Source organism: Musca domestica, unplaced genomic scaffold, assembly GCF_030504385.1.
Source record: "Musca domestica strain aabys unplaced genomic scaffold, Musca_domestica.polishedcontigs.V.1.1 14, whole genome shotgun sequence".
Lineage (NCBI taxonomy): Eukaryota > Metazoa > Arthropoda > Insecta > Diptera > Muscidae > Musca > Musca domestica.
Window position 1 is genome coordinate 2411320 of NW_026712192.1, and position 9773 is coordinate 2421092.

A 9773-nucleotide genomic window follows, 5' to 3' on the forward strand; every position below is an offset into this window, starting at 1 on the left:
TATGTGTAGTACAACATACCATGGTACATTGAAGACAAGGTAGGCTAACTTTGAAAAAATTTCAAGTATAGAAATCTACCTGTTTGGTTTGTAATGTCCGAATACTATCAAAACATTAAAAAACCCAAACAACTTGTTGCGTCGATTTTTAATAAATAATTGAAACTCGCGAAAACTAAAAGTCAAAATTGCTTTTCAAAACCATGTTCTATATATCTATTATTTCGCTACAAAAACTGTAGATTTTGTCGATGCATACTTGGCAATAAGCATTTTGAAAACATCCGAATTTGAGTATTTTCTGATCATTTTTTTATACCCTACAACGTACTATGGAGGGTTGTCATTCCGTTTGTAACTCCTCGAAATACTCATGATTTAGCGATGTCCGTCTGTCTGTCTGTAATCACGAACGAATTGAGATAGAAGTCTAAAATTTTGCACACATGTTTATTTTGCCTGTAGGCAGGTTAAGTTCGTAAATGGGAAATGTAGGTCCACGGCTTCGTATAGCCCCCATATAACGGTATCTCCTGATATTCGGTATTTTGATGGTTTTAGCGACATTATTAACCGGAAATGTTTCAAATATGGTATTTGAAATTCGTAATGGATACTACAGCCTATGACAGAAAATTGTGTGTGCAGGTCCACGTCTTCATATAGCCCCCGTATAACGGTACCTCCCAATATTCGGTATTTTGATGATTTTAGCGTCATTATTCACCGGAGCAGTTTAAAATTACGTATTTAGAGTTCATAATGGGAACTACAGACAGAAAATTGTCTAAGCAGGTCCAGGTCTTCGTATAGACCCCAATATCAGTACCTCCCTATATTCGGTATTTTGACGATTTTAGGTACAATACTCACCGAATTGTTTGAGATATCGTATTTGAGGTTCGTAATGGATGGTACTGCCTGTGACATAAAATTGTCTATGCAGGTTCAGGTCTTCGTATAGCTCCGATATAACGGTACCTCCTATATACGGTATTTTTATGATTTTAGCAACTTTATTCAACGTTTATTTCAAGTTTCGAATTTGAATATAGTAATGGCTTATAACTAACAAAGCCTGCACAATAAAATTGATATCGGATAAAGGTATATATGGGAGCTATATCCAAATCTGAACCGATCTTGACAAAAATTTTAGGCATTTTTTTCTGAGCTGTGTCAGATATCTGGAACGAAAGATCACGGTTGTGGAGTGCATATTACGCATGTGAGGGACTTTAGCACCAAATATGATGAAACATATTTACGGGAGCTATAGTTATATCTAAACCGGTTTTCACAAAAATTTTAAATACTTGCTTCTAGGCTAAATTCTGAACCGGTTTTCAAAAAAAATGTAAGTACTTGCTTCTAGGCTAAATTCCGTCGAAAGTGCCAAAATTCAGTCCATTTGGGCTGATATTAGCCATTTTGTGTGCAATAAATAGGATAAAGGTATATATGACGGAGGTATTTTTGAGCTCCATAAGTTATCTGGCACCAAATATCATTCTTGTGGAGTGCATATTACGCATGTGGGGGACTTAAAACCCCAAATCGAATGAAACATATATATCGGAGCTAAATCTATATCTGACCCGATTTCCTCCAAATTTGATGCACATGCTTCTAGACTGAATTCGGTCAAAATTCAGGTTATTTGGACTGATAATTGTCATTTGGTGCACAATAAACCCGAAAACGATTGAAGATATATTTGGGAGCTATATCTAAATCTGAACCGATTCTCAGCAATTTCAATAGGATTCGTCCTTGGGCCAAACAAATATTGTTTGGAAAGTTTCATTTCAATCGGATAATAAATGCAGCCTGTATTTTGATCATGGACAGATGAAGGGACGGACGGACAGAGAGATTGACTTGCATACATCGAATCAGAAAGTGATTCTTTGAAGATTCTCAAAAGTAACTATGGGTCTATCTCGCTTTCTTCTCCATGTTACAATGCAAAATGCACAAGGTCTTAATACCCTTACCTCTATGTGGTGTAGGGTATAAATAATTCTGTTACAAGGGTAAAACCCTCTCCAAAATCCAAATGTCGAATTTTAAATTATTCCGTGAAAAAAACTGTGGCTAAAATCGTCAAAAGACCCCCAAGACGAAACTTGGGGGCTACACAGACAATATTCTGCTTCCTATGGTAGAAGCTACTGTGAACAGGAAATGCCAAATTTTGGCTGATGCACATAAATTTTTTATCAATCTTAGAACAAGTTCGGAGATGGACAATATTCCTTCTGGTACCTCCCCCACAAACGGTCAACATTTTCACAGAAAATAATTTACCTCGTAATAAGAGAAGAGATCATCCTATTTTGTTCAAACTTTGCAAATCCTAATATTTGTATCTATGCTGTGTCAGACGCGAAAATGAAAAAGGCCAACATTTTTTATAATCTTTTATAAAATGAATCTGTAGAGCCCAATTGTCTTGAAATTTCACATATCCCAATGATTCTAACACCTGTCTGGTATAAAAATGGGATTGGCTGGGCCATTAATTCTGGTACCTTCCCCCCAAACGATCAAAGATTTAATGAACCGTGAAGCTCAGAAAACGCGAAATGTTCTTTTCAAATTCGGCACATCCCATAGTTCTATAAGCAAAAGATGAGATGTGAAGATGGAATGTGTCGAACCACTCCTTCTGGTACCTCCCCCACAAATTTCGAAAAAATCGGTTCAGATATAGCTATAGCTCCGTTATATATGATTCACAGATTTAAATTTAAGTCTTCTCAGAGTCGTATCGATGAAAAGTTTTTTTTTGCAAGTTTTTTTCTCTTTATGCACATACAAAGTTGTATAGTTCTTTATGTATCCCCAAACTTAAACCCCTCCCCATTTATCCGAAATACTTAAAATTACACTTAAGTGAAAATAAAAATTTTATCGGCGACAGCAGCAACCAGTGAATTGATTGAAATGCAACTAGAAGTAGTTAATAAAGTTTAATACGGAAAACTGTAAAATATTTATTAGCAGCATTTCCAAACAAAGTTGTTTTTTTTTTTGGGGGGGGGGGTTGCTTAGGGAGTGGGAGGAACGTAAATCCTCTTTCCTCGTAATTCAACTGTAATATGAATAATGAAATTTGTAGGAAAGTCCATCACGAATTTAATCACAGATGATTAAAGGATATTTATTCAAGGATAATAAGACCAAAAATTTTGGATTTTATTTTTTGGAATATTTATTCAAGGACTAAGTAGCCAAATAATGTGGAATTTTTATTAATATAACTAACATGGATTTAAAAAAAAAAAAACTAATTAATCTATGACTATCAGGCCAAGAGATATTGTTTTTTAGGAATATCGATTCATAGGCTATCAGACCAAGATATGTGAATTTTTTTAAAATATTTATTTAAGAATTATCAGGAATACAAAATTGGATTGATTAAGAATGGTTCTTCATTGCCTATCAGGCCAATAAATGTGGATTTTTGGATGTGGATTTTTTCAAGGACCTTCGAGGATATCAAGAAAAGTGCAGTTTTTAAGAACATTATTCAAATGACCAACAAAAATGGATTTTTTAAAATATTTTTTCAAGAACCATCAGGACCAAAAATGTGGAGTTTTTGAGAATATTTAATTCAAGGTCCACCATCACCAAAAATGTTGATGTTTTAGAATATTAATTCAAAGACTATTAGGCAAAAATGTGGAGTATTTGAGAAAATTATTCAAGGGCTATCAGGAAAAAATAATGTGGATTACACAAGAATATCTATCAGATTCAGAAATGTAGATTTCTTTGGGAATATTTTTTCAAAAAAAAAAAAAAATCAGGCCAAAAATGTGGATTTTTGAAGAATATTAAGTCAAGGACTTTCATCACCAGATATGAAATTTCTTAAGAATTTATTAAAAATTTTCGAGCTAACAATCTTGGTCTTTAAAGAAAAATTTGTTCAATAAGTATTCGATCAAGAAATATCCGAGAAATGTGGATTTTTGGAGAATATTTTTTCAAGGACTTTTAAGGATATAATTGCAGTTTTTAAGAATATTATTTTAATAAATTTCAGGCCAACAAAAATGGATTTTTAAACATATTTTTTGAGGACCATCAGGATCAAAAATGTGGAGTTTTTGAGAATATTTAATTTAAGATCCACCATCACCAAATTTGTTAATTTTTTAGAACATTTATTCAAGGACTATTAGGCCAAAAATGTGGAGTATTTGAGAAAATTATTCAAGGGCTCTCAGGAAAAAAATGTGGATTATACAAGAATATTTATTTAAGGAAATGCAGATTTTTTGGAAATATTATTTTTTTTTTTAAATCAGCCCAAAAATGTATATTTTTAAAAAATTTTAAGTCAAGGACTTTCATCACCAGATATGAAATTTCTTAAAAATTTATTAAAAATTTTCGAGTTAACAATCTTGGTCTTTAAAGAAAAATTTGTTCAATAAGTATTAGGTCAAGAAATATCCGAGAAATGTGGATTTTTGGAATATATTTTTTCAAGGACTTTTGAGGATGTAAGTGCAGTTTTTAAGAATATTATTTGAATAATTTTCAAGCCAACAAAAATGGATTTTTAAAAATATTTTTTTGAGGACCACCAGGATCAAAAATGTGGAGTTTTTGAGAATACTTAATTCAAGGTACATCATCACCAAATTTGTTAATTTTTTAGAATATTTATTCAAGGACTATTAGGCCAAAAATGTAGAGTGTTTGGAAAAATATTCAAGGTCTGTAAAATGTTGATTTTTCGAGAATATTTATTAAAGAACTATCAGATTCGGAAATGTAGATTTTTTGGGAATATTTATTCAAAAACAATCAGGCCAAAAAATGTGGATTTTTCAAGAATATTAAGTCAAGGACTTCCATCACCAAAAATGTGATTTCTTAAGAATTTATTAAAAATATTCGAGCCAACAATCTTGGTCTCTAAAGAAAAATTTATTCAATAAATTGTATATAAGGAAATATAGATCCTTTTTTTAACATCACATCTCTATACAAAATGTCCGTAACCCAACAAAAAAAGACAAAACTCTAAGAGTTACACATCTCTCAAAAAAAGAAACAAACAATGCTTTATTGAAAATCCCTCAATACCATGATTCAAGGATATTCCCAGTATGAAGTACAAAATCTCCTGGGAGAATAGGAGGAAGTTGGCCATAAACTCAACAATCAAAAAAAGCGTTAGACTGGAAAATAACTTTGGTTTATAGAAACATTTTTACATTTAAAAGCAGGGGTGTTAAACGTACATTGTGTTGTTATAATAAAATCAAAGTACATGGAGAAACCAACAAAAACAAATTGAAATATTTTCAGTCATAAAAAAGTAAATAAATACTGGTTTACTACAAATCTCAATTTGCTATCAGATTCACAAATTCAATAAATTACACATATATGTATATTGTATGGTATGGAGAATGAGATATTCATATAATTCAGCAATTGTTGTCCTGATAGCCGAGGAAAAAATGTCCTATACGAATCCACATTTGAGGAGCTAAATGACCTTGAAAATTCTAATTTCTTGGGCTGAAAGTCGTTGATTGAATTTTCCTCAAAACAATCTAAAAATCCACATTCGTTGGCCTGACAGCCCTTGAAACAATGTTCTTAAAATATCCACGTTCTTTTCCCTGATAGTACTTAAATAAGTATTTAAAAATAAGTTAACAAGGAAAAAAGCTGTAAGTCCGGCCGAGCCGAACTTTGAATACCCTCCACCATTTGGCAATTCTCAAAAACAATAAAATCCGTTAAAATCTTAGAAATACCGAATATAGCCGTTATATTAGGGTCAATACAACGACATGGACGTGCATAGATAATTTTTTTCATAAGCCATTACAATATTTAAATGCGAAACTTAGAAAAAAACAAGTAAAAAAGCAGTAAGTTCGGCCTGGCCGAACTTTGAATACCCTCCACCATTCAGAACAAGTTTGAAAATTTTCCAAAAAGATGACATTTGCCAAAAATTCTGTTAACATTTTAAAAATACCGAATATAGCCTTTATATTAGGGCCTGTACGACATGCACCTACATAGGCATTGTTTGTCACAAGCCATTACCATATCCAAATTTGAAACTTGAAATAAACGGTGAATAATGTAGCCAAAATCATCAAAACACCGTATATAGGGAGGTACCGTTATGTAGGAGCTATACGAAGACCTGGACCTGCATAGACAATTTTCTGTTACATGCTGTAGCATCCATTACGAACTTCCAATACGACACCTTAAACAATTTCGGTGAGTATTGTACCTAAAATCGTCGAAATACCGAATATAGGGAGGTACTGATATATGGGGCTTATAAGAAGACCTGGACTTGCATTAGTAGTTCCCATTACGAACTCTAAATAGGTAATTTGAAACTACTCCGGTGAATAATGACGCTAATATCATTAAAATACGGAATATTGGGAGGTACCGTTATATGGGGCTATATGAAAACGTGGACCTACATGAACTTAACCTGTCTACTGGCAAAATAAACATGTGTGTAAAATTTTAGTCTTCTATCTCAATTCGTTCGAAAGATAACGCTAAACCGACTTAGAATTTTACGCTGATCAAGAATATATATTATTTGTTGGGTCTGACATGAGTATTTCGAGGAAACGTAATGACAAAGTTAATATACCCTCCATAGAATGGTGGAGGGTATAAAAAGTATCAGTAGGTTTTGCCGGCAGATGTATAGCCTCAGCCAATGGTTGATTATTTAAACATATTTTGACTTCTGTTATGATTATTCAAAGTGTTGACCCTCTATGGAGTAGGTTCGGAAGAAATAGACCAATATTGTCCATTTCGTATTGAACCTGTATAATTATCATATAAATATTGCGACGCGCCAGATTTGGACCATATTGGTTACTTCCTACACTTTATATGAGATGTGTGATAATTGTTAGAAAATCTTAAAATGTGTGTGAGGTACAATATATAGTCGACCGAAGCATTCCATATTTCATACTTCATCTAATTCAGATGCAAATATTGGTATGAGCAAAATTACAAAATCGAACATTTATATAAAATTTTATGCGAAATCATAATTTCCATATTCATCTCAGATTTCTTCTTAAGAGAAATATTTAGATATAGCAAGTTGTAAAGAATCGCCGACAGATATATATCATCTTCACCACAGATCCTGCGTTAGCAAAAATATTTGGATGCGTGAAATTTGAAGAGAGTTGGATGCTTATTTCGCTTCCTTTGTTGATTTTGTTTTTTTTTCAAACCTTGAGCCATATGTGGAGGAGGTACCAGAAGAATTGGTCTGATTTCTGCCATCTTTATAACAGATCTTGTGTTGTTGGAAATATTGAGATGTACCATGTCTGAATGGAATCGGATGTTAATTTCCCGTTATATGAGGTTCATGCATACTCAAAATGTTGACCTTTTGTGGAGGAGGTATTTGATGGAGTGGACCGATATTGTCCATTTTCGTACCTGACCTAGCATTGAAGTAAGACAATTATCTTGCAGGGGGTAAAATACCCACAAGGAACTTCTTGTGTGGAATTTCAGACAATTCCATTGAAAAATGTGGCTAAAATCATCAAAATACAGAATATCGGGAGGTACCGTTATATGACCTGTCTGCAGACAAAAGAGGGATATGTGCAAAATTTTTGCTTCCTATCTTAATTCGTTTAGACTGTAGCGTGATTACAACAGACGGACGGACAGGGCTATCGTCTTAGAATTTTACGCTGATCAAGAATATATATACTTTGTTGGGTCTAAAATTATTATTTCGATGAGTTACAAACGGAATGACGAACTTAATATAACCTCCATACTATGTATGGTGGAGGGTATAAAAATCTATTCAATTTGGGTTCATATTACATATACGGAACCAAATCTGATCTAATTTCGATAAAATTTGACAGAGATATTTCTGGGCTGTATCTGATATCCGGTACCAAATACCACTCTTGTGGACTGCATATTACGAATGTGAGGGTCTTAAACACCAAATTGGATAAAACATATATATTGGAGCTATAGCCATGTCTGAACCGATTTTCACCATATTTGATGTACGTGTTACTAGACTGAATTCGGTCGGATGTGCCAAAATGTAGGTTATTTGGACTGTTATTGGTCATTTGCACAATTTGGGAGCTATATCTAAATTTGAACCGATTCTCAACGATTTCAATAGGGCTCATCTCAATAGGATAATAAATGCGACTGCACTTTGTTCACAAAAATACATGAACAGACGGAGCTATATCTAAATTTGAACCGATTCTCAACGATTTCAATAGGGCTCATCTCAATAGGATAATAAATGCGACTGCACTTTGTTCACAAAAATACATGAACAGACGGACGGTCGGACTGACGGACGGACTGACATGCATAAATCGACTCAAAAAGTGATTCTATGAAGATCCCGAGAAGTAGTTATGGGCCCATCTCCCTTCCTCCATGTTGCAAACAAATGCACAAAGACATATTACCCTTGCCACTATGTGGTGTAGGGTATAATTATTACTATGAAACCTAATGTTAAAAATTCGTATTCTATATAAATAAATATTCTTATATATACCTTAAGTAAATATCCCCAAAAAATGTTCTTCAGATTTCAGCTCTGATACTATCCTTTGACTTTAAAACCGTTTACGGCTTTAAATTAAATATCAGCAAAATTACATTATTTGGAAGTTAAATTTTTGAAAACATTAAGAAACTACCAAAATCATTAAATAATCTCTCCCATCATCCGATTAAGCAAAACTTTGTTTTTCTTCAACAATTTTTGTTATTTAAAAATCCAAATACACACACACACACCCAAAGATAAACTGTTTTCTTCATAAAATTTAAACCAAGAACCAACAACAGCAGTAGTAACACCAACAATCCTTACAAGATATTATGGAGCTTGATGTGTCTATCTCTCACAAATGTTGAACATACATTTTCCCTGCCCTCTCCCCAAGATGAGGCATAACACAAATGGTGGTGCTGCAAAGATACTTATTTTGTCTTCCCTTGATGCATGAAGCCTTCCTCTTTTCCCAAAGAGAGTAACTCATCACCAACAACATCCTTATCAACACCGACATACACACGGGACCGACCGACCACATCAATATTGCATGTTGTCGATGTTTAAGTGGGGGATTTGTTAAACTAAAAATTCTGAAATTCAAGATGGAACAAGAACAATGACTAGAAGTAGAAAAATGCATTAAGCTGCAGAACACCGAGAACAAGCTAACCGACGACAAACCAGTCAAGCGGCTATTAAAAATATGACAGTGGTATAAAACTGTTCTGCCAAATTGTAGATTAGTTTAATCTTAATCTTGAATCTATGAGACGCTCAATTTGATCCTTGGGTATGCTATCCCAGATTCCTGAATCCTTTGGAAAATGTTGGGTTTGCTTGCTTCCGAATCTGGCTTGATCTTCCTGTCAGGTGATTGTGCGAACCAAACAAACAAATTTGTTGACTCCCGCAACCAACCTTTGAAAAGTTTTGTTGGATGTTGGGAGTCTTTGTCATGCTGAAACACCCAAAGCATATTGTCCTCAGCACAGGGGAGCATAACGTTTTCCAACACATCTTTGTAAACAAACCGATACATAACTTCCTTTATTTCATGGATAGGATAACCCTTAGCATTACTGACACACTCGATTCTTTACTGTATCCTTCCAATACTTTGGCTTAAGTCTTTCACTTTTTTGAATTCTCGCCGTAAAATTGT